This window comes from Eucyclogobius newberryi, unplaced genomic scaffold (genome assembly GCF_026437365.1).
Source record: "Eucyclogobius newberryi isolate DKJ021-1_F unplaced genomic scaffold, fEucNew1.0.hap1 SCAF_16, whole genome shotgun sequence".
Lineage (NCBI taxonomy): Eukaryota > Metazoa > Chordata > Actinopteri > Gobiiformes > Gobiidae > Eucyclogobius > Eucyclogobius newberryi.
The window spans coordinates 6,594,027-6,621,062 of NW_027315790.1; the positions used below are offsets into that span (position 1 = coordinate 6,594,027).

A 27,036-nucleotide genomic window follows, 5' to 3' on the forward strand; every position below is an offset into this window, starting at 1 on the left:
TTATTAAGTCTTGTTTTTTTTGTCTTTGTTAAGCTTTTTACTTTAGCACAGGTTGACAAATAAATGAAGACATGTCCATTTTAGTTTTAATGTAACTTATTCTGTTAATGAGTATCTAAATAGCACGTAATTGGAATATGACAGTAAGGAATGTGAGAACACAAATTTAAAAGTATATCTACAGTTCTGTTAGCCTCTTCAAAATATTGCAGTAAATATCGCAGTATATTAAGTACTGAGAGACTATAGTATATAAAGATTCTTCGAAATATAATAATAAAAAGTGTGATGTAAACACAAAATGGGCAGAATAACTCTTGAAAACCATCTGTGTTGTTAAAGTGAGTTGTTTTAAAGTGACAGGTAACGACGTGATATGATAAATATAGACAGAATGAATAAAAAAGTGACATAAATAAGGATGTTTCTGTCATTGGTGCTTTGCAGACGTGAGGAACGCTGTCCTCGTTTGACCCAGACTGGAGCTGCAGTGGTGCTACGATGGCAGCGCGCTAACTAAAGCGTAGCATAACCGTGACATAACTACAGCGGTTACACGGCTTCATCCAGAGACAGTTGATGGACATATATTTGAATGACAAACGCTTGTTGTTGTCTTCTGGGCTCCACTGCGGCACTCGATGCGTTCAGAGGGAATCGTGCAGACAGCGGAGGGAGGACGCTCTGCTCACAACAGGACAAACAAAGTGATCAGAAAACATGTCACTCGCTGTTTCTATGGAGACATAACATTATTTTAACACAATCGTGCAATTAGCTTTGAAGTGGGCCGTTCAAGTAAGACTGGATGTGTACTATACAGGGTGCTGGTGCCCGCTGTGGTGTCCTTGGTGTCGCAGGTATCATGTGATAGCAGCGCTTGATCTGGCTTTTAGGCATGGCTCTGTTTACTGGGGGAAACACGGTTATTATTACAGAGGTTGAACATCGCTGAGCTGTGGTTAAGTGCTGCGTCTGGACGTTATGTTTTGAAGGACGTAGTTTTGAAGGACGTAGTTTTGAAGGATGTAGTTTTGAAGAATGCTCAGTTGAACCTTTAAAGTCCTCTTGGAGGTTTTCATGGTTGTCTAATGATGACTTAGTGGCTGTGGCAAATGTTTATCACAGTTTTACTTCTGTTAGGTTGCAGTTTGCTCACGGAGTTCTGAGTTCTAAAACAGAATATCTTAGTGATGTCATCAATGTGCGACGTGCCGTTGAAAACACAGAGACAGTTTCCACCTAACTGACACACTTCAAACAATCATTCAACTAGATAAAGGTGTTATATGGTATTTTAATGTTTGTCAAATCATAACTATTGTCATTTATGTGGATGTTGGCTCTTGTTTACAGTATGGTTGCTTGGTAACAGTTGTGGAATTACCTCTACCTATGTCGTTTTTGCTGTCCGTGTCCAACCAGGAAGTACAATTTTTAAAAATGGTCAGAGTGGGGACAAATAGGCAACATTTTTAGTCTAATCTGTCATATAGACATTAACTTTGATATTGCAGAGCTGAATCTTATGGTTTGGTCTATATTCTCAGGAGAATGATCGTGATCTATTTTTACTTCAGTCCCAGTAGCATTAATAGTTAATAAGCGACCGTGTGGGAAAATGCCACTGTTCACTTCATGTAGTGTGAGCGAGGAGTTATGAGGCTAACACTGCCCATGTGACCATCCCAGACAAAGGTTTCTCTGTTTAGGGTTCAACATGACAGTGAGAGAAGGAACCTTTAACCTTTCCACCACTCACACGTCTTATTATGAAGCCCATACGTTCTGTGAACACAAGAACACCGATGATCGTGTGTTCTTTTCTCACACACTCAGGACCCTCATGACATCATTAGCCCTGCCTCCAGAACACACTGTTTATCTGCTCAGAAGGTACTGGGACTTGTAACAGCTTCCCCGATATCGCTCCGAGGCTCATCTCTCCTTCTCTCACAACAAAGAGATATTTATTATCCGCCCCTGCCCGACGAGGCTGGAGAGGACGAGGCTGGAGAGGACGAGGCCGCCTTGTTGTTGTGAAAAAGAAACAAAATGGCTGTGATTCAAACTTAGACACAAACAAGTGAGGGATTGAGAGGAACTGTTTACAGAATGATAAACTTTGGTGGGTAGAGTCTGCGCTCTAACCCAACACTCTAACCCAATGCAAAGTCAGAGAGAATTAAAGCCGCAAGCGGCATCCAACGGCCCTCGCGGGCCGCCGGCTTTCGAACTCTGCTCTCTGCATTTTACAGAGATGGCGCTAACTAAAATGGCGCTCATTGTGTGTGTTATCTAAGAACTAAGACAGCAACACATTGGACATGTACAATGCTGTGCTTAACCAGTGCAAATGAACACAAATCTCGGTCAAATGTGCGGCTCCACCACACAGAGACCGTGACAGTTGGAATAAAAATGTGGATAACTTTTGATTCCCCGCTTGTGTCGATGAATTTCCCCAAATCTGAGCTTGATCGGGCAATCGTCCTAGGAGGAGTTTGTTAAAGTGTGAAGCGTAAATGTGAATATCGGAAGGATTTTGCGTTTTTCCCATTTGTGACAGTATATTTGCGGCACCACCGCACAGAGACCGTATCACTCAGAATCAAAATTTGGATAACTTTTGATGCCCCCAAGCGTAAAAATGTGGATATTAGAGAGATGTTGCGATTTTTCCCATAGGGATTACATGGGAGGTTTTCTGTCATGGCTACGGCTACGCCGTAAAAATTAGGGCATATGCCTAATTGGCTTTTTGATCGGGACGCCAAAACCGAATTTGGGCCAAGTTTTGAACATTTTCGTAAAACAAATTTTTGTCCGTCATTGTTAATTCAAAGGCCCCTCCGTCGGAGGCGCTATCGCGTCCATTTCAATTTTGTCACCATAAACTGGTCCAAACTTGAAAGTTTAACAACTGGTTCAAATTTGGTCCTAATCGGACTTGTTTTGTTCAAATTTGCAATATCCCAAAATAAGTTGTCCAACTTTGCGGCTGCGCCGCACATAGACCGTAAAAGTTATCCCAAAAATGTGGATAACTTTAGATGCCCCACTTGTCTAGAGGACGTACACCGATTTTGAAGTCGGTGGGCAAAACGCCCTAGGAGTTTGTTAAAGTTTGACGTGAACAAAATAGCTGACTCAGCGTGTTATCTTTTTCAAAGGAAGATGGCAGCCATAGGGTAAGTCTGGGGGCGTGGCCACAATAATATATATTTTTTGTCCTTACAAGAGGAATGCGTGTCCCGAATTTCGTAGCTCTACGACAAAGTTGACCTTGGGGCGTCTCCGATAGGCGCAATGTATTTTGACTTTCGTCGGTGGCGCAGAAATGGCCCAGAAAAAACTAAATTTTTCACCAATTCAGAATTTTGGGCAAAGTTTGTTGAGTTTTTGAGCATGTTCAGGGGGTCAAATTAGAGCTCAAAGAGCAGAAGAACAAGAAAAAACATACGCCCGCATGTTTGGTCGGACAGTTGCAATAGGCCCTCCGCCTGCTGGGGCTCGGGCCTACTAATGGATCTGTTCTTGGCACATCGAGTATATTAAAGGGGACATATTATGCTAAATCAACCGTAATGTGCTTTTAACCTTGTTATAAGTGATAGTTGTATTTTAATTGACTCTTACATATTTGATTTAATCCCTAGTGGTCATACTGCAGCACATATCGATGCATTTCATTGGTTGAGATGTTGGCAGCAAAGTTAGCAGGCTGTGATTGGCTGGTGACAGGAAGTGAAAGCAAAGTATGAAATTACTGTCATCAAAATGTTTAGAAGTGTTTTATTCTGGTGGATATTTGAGTTGTAGAAATGTGATTGGCCCAGGCTCAGGCGTGCTGACAGTCTTCCCCGCTCCAGAAGGACTTAGAAAATCATTAGCGTGGCCTTTAAAGTGAGCTATCGAGTGCGAGTGTGTCTCTTAAATGCTGCTAATAAACAAACGCACGTGTGTGTTGTATCAGTCCGCACGGGGGAGTGCGCATGAGCACTTTCGCCTGCGTTCTCAAATCGCCGAAAAATCATCCATTAAAATGCACATATATTGAATTGTTAGATCACTTGATCACTAGAGTTTTAGTGCATTTTAACACAAACGTTATTGGTATTGGTATTGGATCGATATCGTGATACTTGCCATAGTATGACTTGGTATCAGATTGAAGAAAAAATAACTGGTATCGCCCGTCGCTAATGAGAACCATGGAAACAACTGCCTGTGACTATCGCAGACATCGTTTCTCTGACATGGTTCAACAGCAGAGTGAGAGGAGGGAGTAGGTGGGCGGAGCTAACATGGTTCAAAATGAGGTACTGGCCCTTTAAATGTATTTCCCCTTTGTGCTTTATGCAAAATGTTAACAGCCTGTTTTAAACGTGAATGGGATTCAGATTTCATTCAGTCAATAATTGTCATTTATAAATTAAATGTTAATTAAAAAAAAAAAAAATCAAGGTCAAGTGAAATTACTTGTTTTTAAACCACTAAAAAAGTTGGGAAACTATCAAGCTCCTGGTCATATGAACCTATGGTATAGGGTATAACCCTCTCTTTTCAGTCAAATCAAGCATTTGGGAATCAGGACCAGTTTGTTCTCCAAACACCAAAAAACAACCCTACAATTCTTTTATAGACATTCCACCAAAACTTTTGATACTTTTAAATCTAATTTTGACTTATATTGGCCATAACTTTGAAATGTGAATTGTCTAAACCCAACACAGTCTCAGTCTGCTGTCTGCCAGACCATTCTGCCAACAGAAAATCTGATTTTCCTCTGGGCAGAGCATGTTTCCGCTATCAATCATGGGCCAAAGCCACAGAGTCTCAGCGTCACAAAGAGTCCAGACAAGGTTCAGAAACAGCTTCAGTTTGAATTGGGGCCCATTTAGTGTGACGGACACACACTCGTTCATTCATTCGCGCCGGACGCACCACACGCATCATGGACATCTTTCCCCGCTCTCCTCCGACACTAATTAGCTGAGGGTGCACGCTTGTGCACGTTAGCTTAATTCTAATCATCATACACGCCAGATACTTACCTACTTTGTCTTGCAGCCGCGCCCCTCTGATGCTGATCATGTGACGTCCATGATGTGACAGATCCTTACATATTTATATTAAGTTATTTTGAAGATGAACGTTTAATTAATGAGGTCTTACGTTGTAGGAAAATACCACACATGTTTGTTACATTTATTTTGGGTTTAAATTATCCATGTAATTTGCTCTGTGGGAGGGGCAAGTGAAGGACAAAGGGGTGGGGCTCTTGGATGGGAGAGCAGGTAACAGGGGTGCTGAGGGTCAGTCTGTCACCGGTCACAGAGCAGGTAACAGGGGTGCTGAGGGTCAGTCTGTCACCGGTCACGGAGCAGGTAACAGGGGTGCAGAGGGTCAGTCTGTCACCGGTCACAGAGCAGGTAACAGGGGTGCTGAGGGTCAGTCTGTCACCGGTCACAGAGCAGGTAACAGGGGTGCTGAGGGTCAGTCTGTCACCGGTCACGGAGCAGGTAACAGGGGTGCTGAGGGTCAGTCTGTCACCGGTCACAGAGCAGGTAACAGGGGTGCAGAGGGTCAGTCTGTCACCGGTCACAGAGCAGGTAACAGGGGTGCAGAGGGTCAGTCTGTCACCGGTCACAGAGCAGGTAACAGGGGTGCAGAGGGTCAGTCTGTCACCGGTCACAGAGCAGGTAACAGGGGTGCTGAGGGTCAGTCTGTCCCCGGTCACAGAGCAGGTAACAGGGGTGCTGAGGGTCAGTCTGTCACCGGTCACAGAGCAGGTAACAGGGGTAGTTAGATAGTTAGAGGAGACGTAAGTTAAAGTTGATCTCTACTTGGAAACGCTGTAAATATATGTATTTTCCTCACTGTAAATCGCAGTAAATCGACCTGAGCACTTGGAATTTGACTCTGCCTATGTTTCAAAAAGAGCCCCGCTACATTTAGTCTGGCAAAACATCCAGAGTGAAAAGAGGGTTCAACATGTTTTGGCATTTGTTTGAATGTCAGAGGAATACTTTATCTGTAGCCATAGATCTTCTACTGAGCTCTACCCTCAGTAGAGATCTTCTACTGAGGGTGTTTTTCAAACTTCCTATAAGCGATCTGTTCTTTTCTCTTCTGTATCTACCTGCGTTGCATCAATGAAATTTCCCCATGTGGGACAATAAAGGATTATCTTATCTTAAGTTAGTTTCAAGTGTCTACTTCTTAACTTTATTTAATTTCTAGTCCGTTTTGTTCGACTTTTTTTGTTTGGCACTAATTACAAACAAATGTAAATATCACTAGATAATGACAAAGTGCTTTAAAAAACATCACACCGATAATTGATGTACTTTTATCTGTTTAGCCTGTTTTGCTGATGTCCTCCAGAAGTACATTTTAATAGGTTTCAGTAATGTTTTATTTTCCCTAATGGACTGGATAAACCATTGCATATTTAAAAAATGCATATTAAGAGGCACAGATCCATTTGGCTAGTGCTTTTTATTTTCGGGATAATGTTAAAGCGACCAGAACTGAGCAGCAGTGCACTATGGGTGATTGGTGCATTTGGGGTAAAATGTCAAAATATCAAAGGGAAAAAAACACAGTCCTTTCACTGTCCTCTTTCCAAAGTTGTAACTGATGTGAGCTGACAACAGACTATTTATTGTAACTAATATTAGGCCTGTGGTTTTAACATCTATGATTGGTGACATTATTGAATTATTATGTTTTAAAGAATTAACTTTTTGAGCTTTTAACCAACCTCAGAAACATACCTGGAGTTGTATTTCGCTTCAGTCACACTCTGAATTCTCACACACTTTGAATTCCATAAATCATCAGCAGACTTGCATTTATTAAACCGCGTTCATTACAACTGCGTGCCTGCATTAGCATTAGCATGTCTGGAGAAAGCTAGCTTTGATTATGTTTACTTTGTATCCAAAATGGTTTCTGTCCAGTCCTTGAACTTAGTCTTTATCATCCATATCCTTGTAATTACTTTTTCTGAAGCCAAAAGTACCGTACATTCTACAGGGATCCATCAATCATTTCCATTGTTGGAGTTCTAGGTCCTGGTTTTAAAGTCAAATGGAATGTCGATGCTGAAGACAGTCCACAGTGCCTCATAAATCTCAGTCTGAACAATATTTCCTGTTAGATTTTACACTTTTTATTCATCTTATCTTTGTTTTTATGAGGCTAGTCTTGTGTCTCACAGATGTCTGTGCTTATGGCTTTGTACATGGTGCACGTTCTGGCGTGCAGCGCACATGAAAACACTCACATTCAAAGGAACTCTGGGAAGGAGGCCGAGATAACACGGAATGTCAAAACACAGTTGTGAGTGACAGAGAGATGTAGTGTAGAGTGTTTGTTCTCGTGGCAGAGTCAGAATAAACTGCATCAAGGAACATTGTTCTTTATACTCTTTATACAATCATTTGTTTAAAAGAAATGAATGGGAGAAACAATCTAGCAGCCTGACCTGATGTGAGCATGTTCACAAAAGTGTTCATTATTTATCTTGCCCATCTCCTTCAATATTAGTGCATCCATACACTTTTTGTCCTTCCAATTATGTTAACTTTGTATTATAAACCAGCTTTAACGTCCGATCTCTAACAATTACTCTTACTTAGGGGTGAGCGATCTCAATAATGTATCTCAATATTTATTTGCATTATCTCGTTCACAATATTCAGACCATATTCTAACAAAGCATCTGAAATGTGATAAAACATAGGCAAATGTTTTTGTTGAGGCTCAAGTTTTGCACAAAATGTGAATGGAACATAAAATAAACCAATAAAAGTGCAGAAATATCACTTTATATTCTAGTTTGGAAAATAATAGTAAACATTTCTATCTCTTAATGAGCTCATGTTTAATAGTTTTAATTATAAACGCTATACTAGATATTCTAATTTACATATATCTAGAACAGCAATTTAGTTATGATACTCCCAGCTCTAGTCTTGTTTGAGCTGTAGTTTCCCCAAATACATTTTACTCTTACTTACATCATTTGTTGGACTACTACTTTGTATTTGGTTACTTTACCCATCTTTGTATATATTTTTTTTTATATTGGGGAATCATTGTACATCATCATCTACAATACACAGCGGTGGAAAGTACAAAAGTAAAAATACTGTTCTAAGTAACATTTTAGTCAGTCAATACGTTTTACTTTTTACATTTTCAGATGTGTGGAGGGTTTGTTTTTGAATTTCACATATTCTTTGCATTATTCATATTCTTAGCATTTTTGTTGACTTGGTGGAGGTCCTTCCTTAACTAGTTACATTAATATCCAGGTTGTAACAGTTTATGACACACAGTTCTTGTAGTTTTTTTTCCTTCTAACAGCCAGTTTGGCGCGAGCACAAATGAATACATCCTGTCCGATAGGATGGTATAATTGACCACATGCCTCGTCCATGAACAGTCTCTCACAGCCCAAAACAGGCCCCGGGCTCCATTGTCACTCTGCCTTAATATCTGCCAAGGAAAGCGGCTTCATCATTTAAACTTGTTGCACTTAGAGCGATGAGGATGGGAAAGAGAAGGCTCAAAGTGTGCGTCACATTGTCAAATATAACTCTCATCACCATAGCAACAGAGTATCGTGGGTGTTTTATCCCCAACTCTGTCTGCCTGGCTGCCTGTCTGCCTGTGTGCCTGTCTGCCTGTCTGCCTGTCTTTCTGTCTGCCTGGCTGCCTGTCCGCCTGTCTTTCTGTCTGCCTGTCTGCCTGTCTGTCTGTCTGCCTGTGCCTGGTTGCCTGTCTGTCTGTCTGCCTGTCTTTCTGTCTGCCTGGCTGCCTGTCTGCCTGTCTGCCTGTGTGCCTGTCTGTCTGTCTGTCTGCCTGTCTGCTTGGCTGCCTGTCTGCCTGTGTGCCTGTCTGCCTGTCTGCCTGTCTGTCTGTCTGCCTGTGTGCCTGTCTGTCTGTCTGTCTGCCTGTGTGCCTGTCTGTCTGTCTGTCTGCCTGTGTGCCTGTCTGTCTGTCTGTCTGCCTGTCTGCTTGGCTGCCTGTCTGTCTGCCTGTGTGCCTGTCTGCCTGGTTGCCTGTCTGTCTGTCTGCCTGGTTGCCTGTCTGCCTGTCTGCCTGTCTGCTTGGCTGCCTGTCTGCCTGTCTGTCTGTCTGCCTGCCTGTCTGCCTGTCTGCCTGGTTGCCTGTCTGCCTGTCTGCCTGTCTTTCTGTCTGTCTGTCTGTCTGCCTGTCTGCTTGGCTGCCTGTCTGTCTGCCTGTGTGCCTGTCTGCCTGGTTGCCTGTCTGTCTGTCTGCCTGGTTGCCTGTCTGCCTGTCTGCCTGTCTGCTTGGCTGCCTGTCTGCCTGTCTGTCTGTCTGCCTGCCTGTCTGCCTGTCTGCCTGGTTGCCTGTCTGCCTGTCTGCCTGTCTTTCTGTCTGTCTGCCTGTCTGCTTGGCTGCCTGTCTGTCTGCCTGTGTGCCTGTCTGCCTGGTTGCCTGTCTGTCTGTCTGTCTGTCTGTCTGCCTGCCTGTCTGCCTGTCTGCCTGGTTGCCTGTCTGCCTGTCTGCCTGGTTGCCTGTCTGCCTGTCTGCCTGTCTTTCTGTCTGTCTGTCTGTCTGCCTGTCTGCTTGGCTGCCTGTCTGTCTGCCTGTGTGCCTGTCTGCCTGGTTGCCTGTCTGTCTGTCTGCCTGGTTGCCTGTCTGCCTGTCTGCCTGTCTGCTTGGCTGCCTGTCTGCCTGTCTGTCTGTCTGTCTGTCTGCCTGCCTGTCTGCCTGTCTGCCTGGTTGCCTGTCTGCCTGTCTGTCTGTCTGCCTGTCTGTCTGTCTGACTGTCTGTCGTTTCATTTTCGTCTGCGTGTGCCGCTCCTCATCAAAACACATTAAAGAAGCAGAGAATAGCAGTGCGTCGTGACATGGACTTGACGCCCAGACAAACTCTTTCAGAGCAGGTGAAGTGAAGGCTGCATGAGACGTCAGGTGGCTACGCTAGTAGCTTTTCATTATGTCAAACTATAGCGTACAGGCAAAGACAAAGAAAGTATAAGAAGTATAATGAACGTCATTGAGGATGGACGATATATGGATTGCAGGATCGGAGTATATCAGAGTGTTGATGTCTGTAAAAGACAATATCAAATAAAAACTGCGATTGTTATGATATATTTGCCCAAGTCCGTGTACTCGTGTATCCTTCCCAATTTGTCCTCAGTGCCACAAATACATTTGTAAGCGTTTTTTATGATTTCACCAAATTGAAAAGCTAATTTGTGATATTTGCTTCTACTTAAGACAGATTTCTGGGCCTTACTGTGGATTTTAAAATTTAAATATTGGTATCGACAAATAATATGTGTTGACATTTTTCAAAATGAGGAACAACAGGCCAGTGAGGTTTGTTTGCGAGTTTGTTCTTTGTAAAGTGGTGGAGACGGTGAAATGTGATGCTCTGAGGTGTTTTCTGAGGTATTTTTAACAGGGTGTGTGTTCTCTGTGGGAGTTGTCTGGTGAAAATCAAGTTATTGTGCATGGAACGTGCCTGTAAATCCAGCATTGACTTAATTTTTGTTTTCAATCGACTGCGTTTATCTGATTAGTAAGTGAGCGAACAGTGTTGGATAGTTCATTGTTAGATTTCTGAAAGGTTTCTATTTGAGCATGTGTATATTTGAACCTAAGTAGACTAACCTCAGTTTCCATTGTTTGTTAGTCATCCTTGTCCGTTAAAGAGTCTGTCTCTTTTTGGTGGGTTGAAGCTGACTGGTTCATATCCATCCTGTCGTAGGCCGCCACCATGTTGTGTCACTCCAGTAGTGCCTCGTCACCCCGTCCTGCTCCGTCACCCCGTCCTGCTCCGTCACCCGGTCCTGCTCCGTCACCCCGTCCTGCTCCGTCACCCCGTCCTGCTCCGTCACCCGGTCCTGCTCCGTCACCCGGTCCTGCTCCGTCACCCCGTCCTGCTCCGTCACCCCGTCCTGCTCCGTCACCCCGTCTTGCTCCGTCACCCCGTCCTGCTCCGTCACAGCTCTATCATGCACAAACAACAGCCAAATATTGTGTATTGGCTCCAGAGCAGACCATACACATCACTAAACATCATCATGTCGCCATTTACTGCACACACCGAACCTTGAACATCAGTGAGTCAGAGACCTTCATTTGCAACAACATTTGTATAAAGACTTTTTGCTGGTGAAGGGTGTGACGAGATTAGAGCAGCCATTACGTTTGAAAGTGATTAGCCTGTGTTGGCAATGATATATTGTCCACTTGTCTTCTCTATTATATACATAAATAAATGTATATAATCTGCTCGGTGGCCAAAGGGACTGAATTAAAATCGGGCACTTGGCGGTTTGCTGCAATGTCCTTTCCCAGTTTCAAGCTGTATATAATATCTCTGCTCATGAACTTATTTACTACTCTTTGACATGCCTGTACAAACAATATAATAAGCAGTTCAATCAACAAGATGGGACCTAAGTCTACAAAACTGTAGAAAAGCAGACTCCACGCAGCGTCGTGGTGGTAAACCCACATGTGCCACTGTAGGTTCCAGCTCTGTAAGAGCTGCTGTGGGACTGGAGTGTGCAGTGCTGCATATGTCATCTGAGCAGGATGAGGTTGTTCTTACTATTTCCTGGCATTCTGCTATGGAGAACAAACTGTACATACCATATAATCTAGCCCTTTCAGTAAGATGTTGAAAACTCTTCTCGGATGCTTTGTATTCCAAAATGAAGCATGTTTTATCGTTTTGGACATGCATTTTAACAGCTGTATTGGAAGGAGTTTGATACATTTGGGTTAACTTTGTTGATTATTCTATTGCAATATAGATACTTTATTAAAGTAATAATAATAACAGACACAAAAATGTTCATATTCATGGGTTTAGCTTCCTGTTTATATTTTTAGAGATATAATATTTGGTTTTGAACTTAATTGCTGTAGCTACAGTGACGTTTTCATCACTCGAAATCCTCATCATGTCCGTCAAATGTGTCAGACGTGCTTTTTTTTCTTTAAATAACTAAATATGTAATACTCAACAGCCACATTGTGGGTATTGTACAGTTGTAATGAGGACAGAAGGGGTGGACTGCCCTCGCTGACCATTCTATTTGTCTTGTTTCTTGGCAGGTGCTGTCGCCTGTCCACGCGCTGCCCTCAGTCACTCCCACACTCTTCTCTGGTAAGACTCCTGAGCACAGAACTCCAGCTGAGATCAGTGCTGCTCACTCCAACAGGCCATTTCACACGCCCGCACAAGAACTCGGACACACTCAGGAAAGAATGTACCGGTAGCTGGAGGGTAGTGGAGATACTAACACAGTTTACAAAAACCTAAAGCCCATATGACAGATTCTCTTGTTTTTCTAATTCTGATGATGTTTGGTGAGATAGTCCCTGTGGTAAATAAGGATCATAGTTTTATCAGTCGGATTGAAGTTTGCGAAGAAAATGTAATTAAAAGTTGAAAAATCACAAGAAGTAGTTGAGTTGTACAACAGAATACCTTACACCTGTTTATGACAGTTTAAACAATCATTTAGCAAAATAAACGTGTTTGTCAGATGTAATTATTTGTCAAATCATAACTATTGTATGATTTAAATAGATTTTGGCCCTCATTTACTAACTAATCATTGTAGAATTACCTCGATATCATTATTTGCCATGTCCAGACAGAAAGTGACATATGCAAAATATTTGGTAAAATCTTGTGGTCTGACGTGGCATTTTTAGCAAAAATGTTGAATTTCCAGTGTAGAAATGTATATTACAAAGAATGGAAAATACAGTTTTTTTGCTTAAGATATGTATTTGAGCTTCACAAAAAGCATAATTTGTGATAATTTGTGGTAAAGGGTGAATACCGTTGTAGAATCAACATTTCTCTAACTATTTGTCCAGTCAAAGCTAAGAATTAAGATTTTACTTTCATCAAAAATGCTAATTGTCCATCATAATCTTCTATAAACAAACTAGAATGACTAGTAAATGTGTTTAAAGACGTGTCTGAGAGGTTTTACTTTGACCAAACCCCCCTGAATTCTTATATTTTGTGATTTTCCTTTTTTATATTACATATCTTGTAAGGTTGTCAAAGATATAAATCGATACTAAAACTAGCCTAAAAACAAGATAATCATTTGAACAAGGATTGATATTGAAAAAAATATTTATATTGACAGGACAGAATGAGATCTATACTATACTAACTGGTAATATTAAAAAAAAGAAAAGTATGAAGCCATAATAGGAAGAACAGATGAATTTGGAACGATCTTTGAACTTGTTTAACTAGAACACATGAAACACATGCAGTAGCTTCCATTCAGATATATCTCGACTTGCTGATTACACAGTATCACAGTGTATTCCACTAAAATACTGAAGCATTTTGGTTGGATCTCATGTCCATTTACTAGCCCTGAATACGTGTAAAAATATTCCGACCTCAATAACAGAAGCATTAAGGTCTGAGAAAGCGCAGTGAGAGTCAGACTGGAGATATTTGCATTTTCAAGCTGTAGGCTGTTCATGTGGAGGAGGCGACTTCTATTATTAAGATTATTATCATTTCCCGGTTATCACAGGCGCAATGTCTGCTTCTGTCTTTGTTTTTAACCCACATAAATGAAAAGTCTTCTCGTCACGTCGCCTATGTTAAAGCTAATACCATGAAATAATATAATCCCTTCATATTGTTCGACAGCCCGTCTTATTTAACACTACGTTTACATGCTCAGAGAACTCCCGAGCGCACTGAACAACCAAACTGCCTTTGCTTTCCAAAACCTGTCAAACCTTCCCAGTCTGCCGCAGGTTATAGAAGTGATCAGGTGTGAGCAGAGCTGAGAGACCTTCAGGGCCCTCCAGTCATTTAGCATTAGCGCTTAAACGTTGTCGCTACGGTTGCTACTGATATAACCACGCTTTTGTCCAACATCTCTAAGTGAGTCACGTTCTAATATTCTGTCATCTGAACGTCTCTCCTGGTCTGCTCCACACACACAGTTATAGTTCCTGTGTTTGCATTTTGAAAAATCATTTCTATTGGATGAGTGAAGGAATTTCAATAAATGTATGTGTAAAAGAACAGGATAAACAGACCTGCCACAGATGGATGAGTCCAATGTAATGAAATGGTCCTAATATGACTGGCCTTCAAATGAACTTGAATTAATATTGATATTTGCATAACAGTACAGGGTTCAGAATAAGCGCTATCGCATCGCAAAATGCAACGCAATTTCTCTCAAATGCGATGCATTCGTCTGAAAAAAGTGTTTTTGTATCGCAGCTTTTGCGATACAAAAATGTGTGTTCAATTGTGTAAACAAAGCGCCTAAAAAAGTACTGATCACTCGTCAATCGATCGTCAACAACGGCATGACACATGTAGGACGCTGTGTTGACTTTACGAGGTCCCGCCGATCGCCCCGTCTGAAAACAGGAGAGCGCACGGAGCCAAGAAGAGCCACCCGCGCACGCAGAGCGACGAGGGGCTTTCACGAGCGCCGCGTCTCGCCAATCTCACGACAATAACTGCGTTACACAATAACTATGTGTTACACATCACTATGTGAGATTAGTGAGACGCGGCGCTCCCGGTGGCCCTGCGTGCTCGGGGCGCGCTCCCCCTTTTGAACACTCATGTCCAGGACGTGTTGTGTGTGTAAGAGAAGTCGCTCTGATACAGCTCATCGTCATGACGACTCTGGTGGTGATATGTAACTTGTGAGTGTAAAGACAATTAATATGTAAATGAGATTAATGCAAATGAGTAAATAAGGCCATTTGACTTGGCGTTAATTCATTTTATTTTCAAGATTTCTGTTTTATTTTGAAAAATGTTGTTTTAAAAGGGTTATATTAGATTAGGGTTTAAAAAAATAGAATATTTACAAATACATTTGAAATAGATAATCTTGTTACATCAATGGAAAATATGGATTGTTCGTATTTTGCTATGCAATCATTAAATTGCTATACAAATTTGAAAAAGTGTTCAGATTGTTTAGCAGCACCGCAATACAAGTGAAAATCCTTAATCTGAACCCTGCAGTATCAATATCCACATTTGAGACAATATCGACATATTAATACTTTGATACTGACACTTCCATCCTTATTTTTCAGCTTTATATTGACTATTAAAAATGATCAGTTGCTGTCTATTGAAGTGTATGTATCTGTTAATACTTTGTGCCTGATGCTTCTATGTTTGGCTCATCTTAACATGAGAATACACATGGGTATGTTGTGTACGTTGTGTTGCCACTGAATGAATACTACATATACATATACCTACAGTATATCAAATCTCTGCTAAGTTCATTAGTCATGTTCTAATAAAATCATATTTGTATTGAAGGGAATCAGATCTCTTGTTTGCAGCTCATGCCGAGGTCGTAAAACACTAAATCAAGTTATCCAGTGCTTCATAGTCAGATATCAGACAGTGTTTGTTTTGCTGATACAGTTGTAATAATTATTAGACATTATGGGCTGCCAAGGGCCCCTGGACTGTCAGCTCCTCCTCAGCGTGACGAACATCTACTAATGAGGACCTGTTCCTTTTGTTATTATATATCTGTTGGTTTTTGCATGTTATTCTATATTCATTGTTGATTTTAAAGGACAAATATTACGTACCAATATTTTAGTTATTAGCCTTGAAACTACCTCTGCTTTGGTTTCAAATAAATATTTTTTTCTACAAAAGGCAAACTTTATACCAATCAGGCGTCTCTCCCATCAGGAATTGAGTTAGAGATCCATCTACTGGCTTCAGAGGGAATTACAAACCTAGCTTGCTGACATGCTAATGTAAAAACACAGTTGTAATGAACAGGATTTGATGCAGAAATGCTCAAAACGAGTCTGGTGATGATTAATGGACTTAAAAACAGCAGAAGAATTCAGAAAGCAGTTTTTTTGAGGCTCAGAGGGAGAGGACTTACTAGTGTGAATTAAACTAAATACAACTCCAGGTATGTTTTTGATGAGGGATCAACGTTAGAACATGTCGTGTGTAAACTAGACTCAACCACAATGACCACCAACTGCAGTTAAACGACAGTGACAAGCCCCGATCGGCCCCTGTGCTCCTGTAATCCAAGTACTGCACTGAGTCACCGCCGTCAGGATCCGTTCCATTCTTTTATCAGCGCTGAATTCTTTAATGAAAACACCATCTGCTGTTCTTGTGGCGATACTGTTGCCATGAAGTCAGGCTCACGTTGTCCAGTGTGATTCATCTTTGTAAATGAAGTTTGAGAGAGTTCTGCCCGTAACGATCAGCATATCCAAATAAACTCTTAATCAGAATGTCATGTTTGGTAAGATACGTATCGGGCAAAGCCTTGTGCAGCTGCTTTTATACGTCACGCTCACTGGGATTAGCATTGCAGAGTGTTTTCAGACCAGGCCGTGGTTAACTTTAGGACTTTTCCAAACCTTTTGATTAACATTTTGATTAGATGGACGGAAGAATTGATGCGCCATAAAAAGTCCGTATTAACTGCCAACCGCTTGTTAAAATGCAGGTTCTCATGTTTCTCCAATTACGACTTAGTTTGATGGGATAGAAGCTGTGGTAAATATTGATTACAGTTTTCAATCGAGTTGCAGTTCATCCGGCTCGCAGCGTCGACCCGTTGACATCACCCAAACATAACTCATGCTTTCTTAATAAACAAAATCTAAATTGTTCTTGAATTATACATTTTAATCATCAGGCCGATCTCAGCGATTCGCTAAAAGCCGTTCAGTAAAGTTTGTTTTGCTGTGAGATGTGGCTAAAGCTCTTTGGTTAGAGACTCTTTATGTACTGCATTGAGTATTGAAATTGTTAGATGTATTATGCGCTGGAAAGAAACTGCTGATGTTTTACTAAGCATGTGGGCTCATAAATGCTCGTGACTGGCAATACAGCGGTTTATCAAAAGATCAGCGTTTGGTGAGGAAAATGTTCCGTTCATATCTGCTTTTTGTCGTCTTCTGTTTTACAATAATCTCACACGAGTAGCGTACGGTGACTTTTATGGATGGGCAAGCAGACCAGGGGTGTTAAACAATATTTAGTGGAAAATAGAAAAAAAGAAGAAGAACCAAGCTTCCTGCAGTACTGCCCAGCGGCCTGTAGCGGCCAGTAACAGACACCGTGAGTTCAGTCAAGCTCTAGCTGCAGAAGTGAGGGGGAAACGTTGCCTGACCTGCCAGACCCGCCAGCCCCGCCCACATTCGTTCGACTGTTCGAATGCATAAGGGTCTGGAATCGGAGTCAAAGCCAATGAAGTCGTCGGTAATCCATTTACCGACCAATCCCAGTCGGAGGTTTTAACGCGTCACACTGAGATACGGAAGTAGCGCTTTCCACCCCCATTCCAAAACATTCAAGACTGGACCCGGCTCGTGACCCGGCTCGTGACCCGGCTCGTGACTCTCGCTTCGGTTTGAACAATCAGGAAAGTCCGCTCTACTCGCTGTGATGAACGTGAGTTAGATGCGGTTATACGAAGGGCGTCATCGCAATTCAGGAGACATTTTCTGTGTTCAGGACGGATAACGCGGAACACGCCTTGTTGACATGGGCTACGTAATATCCGGGTTAAGCGTCTCGCGTTTTTTGCGTCACTTCTGGGTTTATGTGATTGGTTCTGTCTCTGCTCTAAACTCCGCCCTGGAAATTGAACCGCAGCGGTCGAGCCCCAGACCCACACACAGTTTTGATAAGTAGTTTGCCAAAACGTGTTGGGAACGGCTGGTCAGACAAGGGGAAACGGGCTTATCACTGGTTGCCTTTATTGCCCTGACCGCACGCCACTGTTTCACACTCAAGCAACACTATGGAAGCTAGCACCTCTCACTGCCCACTTTGGATCGCTTAAACGGGCCGGTACGGTTCGCTTAAGACAGTGACACTTTCGGATCGTCCAACCCAAAGCGAACCAGTGTAAAGGTGGCGCCTGATCTTTGACTTCAAATACTTAAACATTATAAATCCCGAGGTTCTTTGCACAGTTCCCTTGTGCACACAGGCGCCTCTCTCTGTTCATGTCGTTGTTTTTGGAGAAAAAATGAGATGAGACATTTGAAGATGAAAGTCAAAGAGCGAGTGCGTTGTCTTTCATGTTTCAGACGGCTCCATGTTGCATATGTTCCACAGACAACGCGCTTCCTCTGGTGTCGTCGCACAAGATACTTTTGATAGAATTCTTATGTGTTTTTCTTTTCGCTTCTTTTTTCCCTTGCCTGTTTTTGTATCACTCCCATTGTTCGGTTTTCCTTTTGTGACAATACGTTGCTCATGTCACCACAATGCAGCCGAACAAAGCCTCTAATAGAAGACATAATTGGGAAGGAACTGGGATGAATACACAAGCAAATAGTAGTAAAGTACAATAGTGTGGCAATGAAATAGGCAAAAGTTTTATAATGCTTTGGCTGCTGAAACCTTTCACACAAAACAAACTGTTGATGTCTATTATTAGATACAAAGAAGGAAATTAGACAGCATGGGATCCACTTCCTGTTCAGACGCTAGTGTCGTAGGTCATGTTGCATTTGAATATTTGTAATGTTTTTTTTTTGCAGGGTAGAGAGTAAATAATGACAGATGCTGAGATTGCTGTAATTTGGGGTAATTGTACTTTTATCAGTAGAGCTTTTGTACTTGTTAGAAAAGATTAGGTTTAACTTAAGTACAGTGCACCAAAATGTAGCTTAGCATCTTACCAGAAGAACTAACTATGTACAATACAATTTACTTGTACTTGTAATTGTGTATAACTGTAGAATGTAGTTGTACTTTGTTACATTGTTGTTGTTGTTGTTGTTGTTGTTTTATGGCGGTTGACATCCGAGTGTTGCATTACCGCCAGACTTTATTCCTTAGACTTTGTCGTAGTCCTAAAAGTTCTTCTTCCAGTGCCTTGACTTCCAGTGCTTTGTCCTCAGACTCTGTCGTAGTCCGTAAAAGTACTCCTTCCATTGCTTTGGTGTTACAAAGCCCATGAGGTCATGATATGTCTTTGTGACTAGAATAGTTGTTGTTGTTTCATTTAAACCATAGAACTGAGTACTGAGTTCCAGTTGTAATAAGTCTCTGCTCTTTTCTACACTTGATGACGCGTGCTTGCCCTTATGACGCGGCCTTGCCCCACCGCCCGTCAGTTTGGAGATTTGAGGAAAGGAGATAGTCTGTAATATAGCTAAACACTGCGGGAATCAATCAAAAAAACACTCTGTGTACATATATGAAGCACAAATAGCAATGTAAGAAGGTTAAAAGCTCTGAAAAGTCGATTTTGCATGTTATGGGACCTTTAAACTTAAACTTAAATCAAGAATGAAAACAGCTTATAGATTCTTAACACCTTATTGCACTTAACTTTGTATAATCTACAAACTGACAAAGAATAGTACTTCATCTGTTCATTGAGTATGGAAAATAAAGAGGGCTGTTACAGGAAGTCAAACTCATGTCATGTTAAAGAGGCTGTAAAACTCTTACTATTGCACTTAAGCTCCTCCACCACACGTGCACAATGAAAAGCTGAACTCCAGAGTGAAAGTACATTTTTTGGCCGTAAGGGTTGTTATTTGGGTTACGTTCTGCTCATGTACAGTACGGAGTGTTCTTTCAGCATGTGGGGAGGATTTATGAGTCAAGAGCCTTGACGGTCCAAACACATTTGACAGAAGTTTCATTCCTTTTGTAGGAGGCAAGGCAAGGCAAGGCAAGTTTATTTGTAGAGCACATTTCATACACAAGGCAATTCAAAGTGCTTCACAGCAGGAAAAATGCATTCAAATCACAAAGAAATTACAGAAATACAATAAAATTAACTAAATTAAAAATTATCAATCCAACTGATTTTCTAAACTAATAAAATCACAAACAAAAGAGAAGAGTGCAAAGAAAAAATCCTTTTAGTCATATGCGCAGCTAAACAAAACAGTTTTTAGCTTAGATTTGAACATTGTCAGAGTAGAAGCCTGTCTCACATCTTCAGGAAGAATGTTCCAGATTTTAGCTGCATAAAACTGAAACGCAGATTCCCCATGTTTTGTCCTGACTCTGGGCACGAGCAGGAGGCCGGTCCCTGAGGTCCTCAGAGTCCGAGATGGTTCATATGGCACTAACATATCCAAGATGTACTTTGGTGCTAGGCCATGGAGAGACTTGTACACAAGCAGAGCTGCTTTAAAGTCTATTCTATGAGCCACAGGGGGCAGTGCAGAGACCTGAGAACAGGACTAATGTGATCATACTTCCTGGTTCTAGTCAGGACCCAAGCAGCAGCGTTCTGGATGTACTGCAGCTGTTTTACAACTCGTTTGGAGAGGCCAGTGAGCAGGCCGTTACAGTAGTCTAATCTACTGGAGACAAACGCGTGGATAAGTCTCTCTAAATCTGGTTTTGACACTATATTTTTGATTTTGGCAATGTTTTTTAGATGGTAAAAAGCTGCTGATGTTATTGATTTGACGTGGCTATTAAAGTTCAAGTCTGAGTCCATTATTACCCCCAGATTTCTAATTTGGTTTGTAGGTTTTAGAGCGAGACTCTGGAGGTGACCGCTAACACTTTCTCTTTGTTTCTGTGGGCCAAAAACGATTATTTCAGTCTTGTCTGAGTTCAGCTGGAGAAAGTTGTTTTGCATCCACAAACTGATCTGTTGGATGCAGTGACAGAGTGAATCTACTGGTCCATAGTCACCTGCCGATAGTGAAACATAGATCTGAGTGTCGTCTGCATAATTGTGATAGGACACATTTTCACTGCGTATCAACTGACCCAACGGCAGCATGTAGAGGTTGAACAGAAGGGGACCCAGGACTGACCCTTGGGGCACTCCACAGGTCAGGGTCATGTGGTCTGAGACACAGCTACCAATTTCAACAAAGTACTTCCTGTCTTCCAGATAGGACCTTAACCAGTTTAGGGCAGTGCCAGTGATGCCCACCCAGTCCTCTAGTCTCTGTAAGAGGATCCCATGATCGACAGTGTCAAAAGCAGCACTCAGATCTAACAGAATTAAGACTGAGGCTTTGCCCGTGTCAGTGTTCAGGCGGATGTCATTTGTCACCTTGACAAGAGCAGTCTCAGTGCTGTGATGAGGTCTAAAACCTGACTGAAAAACATCAAATGAGTTGTTTATTAAGAGGAAATCTGTGAGCTGTTGGTAAACAACCTTTTCAAGGACTTTGCCCCAAAATGGCAGATTAGAGATGGGCCGGTTGTTGTTGTTGTTGTTGTTGTTTTATGGCGGTTGGCATCCAAGTGTTGCATTACCGCCAGACTTTATTCCTCAGACTTTGTCGTAGTCCTCAGACTCTGTCGTCGTAGTCCTCAGACTCTGTCGTAGTCCGTAAAAGTACTCCTTCCATTGCTTTGGTGTTACAAAGCCCATGAGGTCATGATATGTCTTTGTGACCGGCTTTATTCCAGGGAGACTCTTCTTCATCTTCCTCTCCTTCTTTGACGTTCGGTGCTTCCACCGTACAGCTTTATTCTTCAGGCTTCATTCTATAGGCTTTAATATGTCCACTGATGTCGCCGCTTGGTAGCCGTGCGTCTACGAGACTGGGCGAGGACAGGAGACCACCCCCACCCCCATCTCGTCACTCTGATCACTCTGACTCCCCACAAGCAGACCCCCATCACTCCGACTCCCATTTAGCGCCTTTAGCCTGTTTTCTATATCTGCCCAATCAAGCTCCTTTGTTCCAAGGAATCTCCCTGCAGCTTTAGCAATGATCCTGATCCTTTCAGTTCTGCTTTGAGTCTGAGCAGCACAGTTTACAACATCCACCATAAAGAGTACAAAATCCTCTCTATCCACAACCAGGGTATTCTCATTAATTCTGGAACCTGCACACTTGGGACCTCCACTCTTGAAACCTTCACACTTCTTGGGAGCCACGCTGGCCTCTCTCATTTCGCCCTGGCTGGGAGCAGCGCTGGCTCCTCTCTCTGTATTTACTCTAAACTCGTTACTTGAAACTTTCTTGACTGCATCTGCATAGGATATACCTTGAGAGACCTTTATTTTCTGCACCTCAGCAGCTCTTTTGCTAAACCTGCATCCCCCGTAGGCAGAGCTATGTTCTTCCCCACAGTTACAGCACTTCAGTTTTGCACCCACGTCACACTTCCCATACTCATGATCTCCTGCACATTTACCACACCTTTGCCTCCCTCTACAGACCGCTGCAATATGCCCAAAGCGCTGGCACTTAAAGCAACGCAGGGGCGGCGGAACATATGGCCTGACGCTATAGCACATGTACCCAATGAACACCTTACTAGGCAGGCACCTCCCTTCAAGTGTTACCATTACCGACAAGCTGTCACATCTTACCCCAAACCGGGTCACCTTCAAACGCCTAGCGTCCACCACAGTAACTCCCGTCAAATTCTCCTTAACTTCATCCACAGACGTCGCCGTAGGGACACCTATGATAACTCCTCTGACCGTGTTTCTTTCAGCATTAGACACAAGAATGTCCTTTCCACCCAGACGTTCAGTTCCAATCGCCTTCCGTTGCTGAGCCGCGTCCTTGCACACGACCAGCAGCGAGCCATCTCTAAGGACACTCGCACTCTTGATCACTCCCACAGCTACAGTTAGGCTCTTTGACAATGCCACTGAATTCCACTCCTTAAAGGATGCACTATCCTGTGCAAGCTTTATGATCACCTTACAGTCTCTGCTCTCACCCCGGACATCAATAGCTTCAGCCTCATCCTGCTGCTCATTCCCAGAACCCTCGGACGAGCTAAGGGACTTTTTACGTTTCCGGGCACGTGCAGGAGATGGGCCGGTAATGACTCAGTACTGCGGCATCAAGACTGCTCTTCTTTAGGAGAGGCTTTATGACCGCAGTTTTCAAAGACATTGGGAATGTTCCAGATTGAAGCGACATGTTAACTATGTGAGTGAGTGGTGCTAACAAACTGTTCAGCACAGACTTTAGAAGTTTGGTGGGTAACACATCAAGGCAGCATGTAGATGAACTCAGACTGGTGATGATCTCATGGACAGTTTTGTCAGTTACTGGTGCAAAGTGAGTCAGCTCTAAGTGTCTTGGTGGTTTTAGGGTAATTTTTTGCATTGTGGGATTTATAGCATTTTTAATGCCCTGAACTTTGTCATTAAAGAATAATGCAAACTCATTACACTTGGATGTGGAAATGAGTTCTAACGGCAGCTGAGCTGGAGGGTTTGTTAATCTGTTTACTGTGGCAAACAGGACACGCGAGTTGTTACTGCAGCTTCCAATTATTTCAGAAAAATATCTTTCCCTAGTTCTACATAAGATTAGGTTGTACATATTCAGCTTTTCTTTGTAAATCTCTTTTTGAACCTGGAGCTTTGACTTGCGCCATTTCCGTTCGGCCCTGCGGCACTCCCTTTTCTGTGCCCTGACCGAATCATCATTTCTCCACGGCGCCTTCTGCTTATTTTTAACCATTTTAGCCTTTATAGGGGCGATGGTGTCCAGAACATTCAAAACACTAGATGTAACAGAGTTCAACAAATCATTTACATTAGAACATGAGACATTTTCGAAGTTTATCATTTCCATAAACAGTGCACCTGTGCCATCACTTATGTGTCTCCTCTGAACAACTGCAGGACCAACCGGAGGTTTGGGAGAAACAGACAGGTCAAAGAAGACACAGAAATGATCAGACAGAGCAACATCGATCACATTAACATTTGAAATATTTACCCCCTTTGTAATTATGAGATCTAGAGTGTGTCCTTTGCTGTGGGTGGGGCCTCTCACATGCTGAGTAAGACTGAAGGTTTCAAGGACAGCATCAAGCTCTTTAGCGTTTCTGTCACAAATATTATCAACATGCACATTGAAATCACCTGTAATGACCAAACCATCAAAGTCTGTGCATATGACTGAACCATCTCAGTAAAATCATCACTAAAACTTTGGCAGTGCTGGGGAAGCTTGTATAAAACAATGAAGAGAATGGATGGAGACCGTTTTAGCTCCATTTTAAAGGATACATACTCAAATGATGAAAACACCCCAAAAGACAACCTGCGGGTAATTATTTCATCTCTAAAGACAGCACAGACTCCACCCCCTTTTTTGTTTTCTCGTGTTTCAGATTCAAACTTAAAGTTGGGTGGAGCAGATTCTATCAGAACTACATTTCCTGTGTTTTTGTCAAGCCATGTTTCAGTTAAAAACATAAAATCAAGATTATAAGAAGAAATAAAATTATTAATTAAGAGAGATTTGTTACATAAGGATCTGACATTTAGCACAGCAAGTTTCAGACTAGTTTCAGTGAGACTGGGCTTTATCTTTTCACAGGGAATATGAATCACATTTCTCAGATTGGGCCTGACTCGCATTTTGTTTTTCCATCTCTGTGATGATGTGACTACAGAAATAGCACTAGGGGGGGCTCTTTTTACATAGGGCCCCGGGTTGGTTTGATTTTTAATGTGACAATAAGTCCCGGCAACACTGAGACCCAGTGCATCCTAGCTATGGGAGATACCAGGTGAAAGGCGAGGTTGGATGGGTGGTGGGGCTTTTGTAGCCAAGGAGAGTTTGGGACCAGGTGAGAGACGAGGGGGGATGGGTGGTGGGGCTTTTGTTGGTGTAGTCGGCTTGTGCAGGGAAGAGTTGATAAGTATTGACATAGCCCTTGCTATATTGGGCGTGAGTGGAGCCATCTTAATGCCTGATTTGATCAGACTTTCAAAATGGCTGGGAAGGCCCATGGGTGAGAGTGGAGATGAGAAGGAGAATGAAGAATCTTTAGTGGGAGTAGATGTTGCAGGGGGAACCCAGGGCTGGTGTGAAGGCAGGGGCGATGACAGGGATGTTGTTGGGCTTGTCACAGATGGGTCCAAGGCCTTTGAAGATTGTTCCTTTGCTGGAGGCGGTGGAGGTGAATGTGGAGCAGCTGGAGCTGAATCCTTTGCTGGTGGTGGTGGAGCAGCTGCTGATGAATCCTTTGGTGGAGGCTGAGGTTGTGGTGCTTTTGATGTTGAAACATTGGCTCGGTCTCTGGCTGAGGGAGCAGGAATTCTTCTCTCATTCCTCTCTTCTCTAACTATCTGCTCAGGACCCTGTCCAGGCCCAGTCCAATGCCTCAGAGCGTGGAGCAGGTTCTCTGTCAGCACCCTCACTCCACCTCTGCATAGGTGGGGGCCATTTCTCTTAAACAGGTCCTCTCGTTTCCAGAATAGATAGAAGTTCTCAATGTAGTGTAGTCCTCTCGGGGAGCACTCTTTGGACAGCCATGTGTTCAGCTGAAGAAGCCGGCTAAACTTGTTTATCCTCCTGTCGATGTTTGGAAGAGGTCCACTTATGAAAGTTTTGATTTCCATTTTATCAAGCACGTCGAATAACTTCAAGAAGTCTTTTTTCAAAACTTCAGTCTGTTCCCGCCGCATGTCCACTGCACCCACGTGCACAATCAGCTGTTTAACTCCTCCATGCTTAGCCATAATATTTGGAAGGAGTGACGTTATCTCAGAAACAGTGGCGCTTGGAAAAGAATGTGTGTTTATCTTTTCATGCGTCACGTGACTTATCGCGCCGTCCCCAACTAAAACAATGACCTTGGCTCCTGGCACAGATCCTTCTCGCTGTATTTTAGCCACGTCATCTTTCCTTTTTTCATTTAATTCCATCTCTGAAAGTGGTAAAAATCTGTTGGTGAGCTGTATTTTAGGTGACTTCACCTTATCTTTGTATCGTTTAGGCTTTGCTCCAAGTTTGTTCCAAGAAACAGCCTGGTCTTTCTGGTTTTTAGACAGTTTTGGAAACGACACAGAGTCACTGCGGTTTAGGTTGAAAGTAGCAGTTTTTCTTGTAAAAAGTGTGCTCTTCTTACCGTCGGTTGACACAGGAATGGTATCGTGAAGAACTTTTTCAGATTCCAAAACAAATATCCGTGTTTTCAGCTCATTAATTTCTTGTTGATATTTCCGACAGCGTTCACAGTCTTTCTCACTTCTTCTCCCGGACATGTCGCTGGCGTCAGATATGTCGTTAAAACTGGAAAAATGTTCTTAAAATCCTTGGTTTACTTGAAAAAGTCTAATGCAAAAATGTTTGGAAGACAAAAACTGATTAAAAAGCAAAATAAATAAGGAAAGCAGCGATAGCAAGCGGAGCGAGCGAAAAAGCGTGTGCACTCTTCGGAAGCAGGAGAAATGCATGTTATTTGCTGTGGCTCCAACAGACGAGCACATTCTCATATTTGACATAAAACCATCAAACCTATCACAATGGCACCACTTACAGAACAAATAGGAGTTGATATGCCAATGAGCTCTACAGAAAACAACCTTTACTAACTTAACAATGTCGTGGGTGTTTTTTTGGTACAACACCAGTCACATGTATCGAGGCCAGCGGCTGCGTAAAGGACCAATGTATGTCCTATATGCAAAAGTTGTAAGAAAGCGTCCAATCCTCAAACTAAAGTGGACCAAAAAGCATTTGAGACTCACAGCACATAACAAATATAAAGTTAACATTTGATATAAATAAATAAATAATATCTGAAAGTGAAATTAAAGCACGTATCCTTAGTACAGTGGTCCCCGAAGTGGGGTTAGGCCCCCAAGAGGATCACAAGATGATTTAATGATATGACTTATATAACATAATTTATTTATACATGTATTTATTTATTTATTGTCAATTGTATATTTCATGTGAAATTAGATCCAATAAACAATAAACCTGACTACATTAAATGATTTCTACTTTGTGTGACGTGAGTTGGTCGCATGATCTTTTTGGGGGTCCCTGGCTTAGTGCACACATATGCAGCAGAAATTATAGGCTAATGATAATTATTATCATTGAATTATTATACGGACTATTTGTCTCACAGGCCCACGAACTTGGAAATACTATACGTGTGTTCAAGGGCTAGCACAATTGCAATCTAAGTGAGCAATCTGCTCACTGAACCTCTTTTTGTGAATTGCTGATGATTAAAAAGTATAACTCAGTTACAATTTAGATTTTTTTTTACTAAAA

The 27,036-nt window shown here is 42.3% G+C and overlaps 1 protein-coding gene across 2 annotated transcripts in view; it reads left to right on the forward strand.

Moving 5' to 3' along the window:
* The window catches only part of thrb (thyroid hormone receptor beta), a 149,264-nt gene that overhangs the window by 83,051 nt on the left and 39,177 nt on the right, over positions 1-27,036 (forward strand). Inside the window, exon 2 of one of the 2 annotated variants that reach the window (XM_072447369.1) lies at positions 12,121-12,172. The gene's annotated coding sequence lies outside the window, so the exon portion shown is untranslated. Of the gene's footprint in view, positions 1-12,120; positions 12,173-27,036 lie in introns of those variants that run through there. The other variant, XM_072447370.1, reaches the window with a different exon arrangement.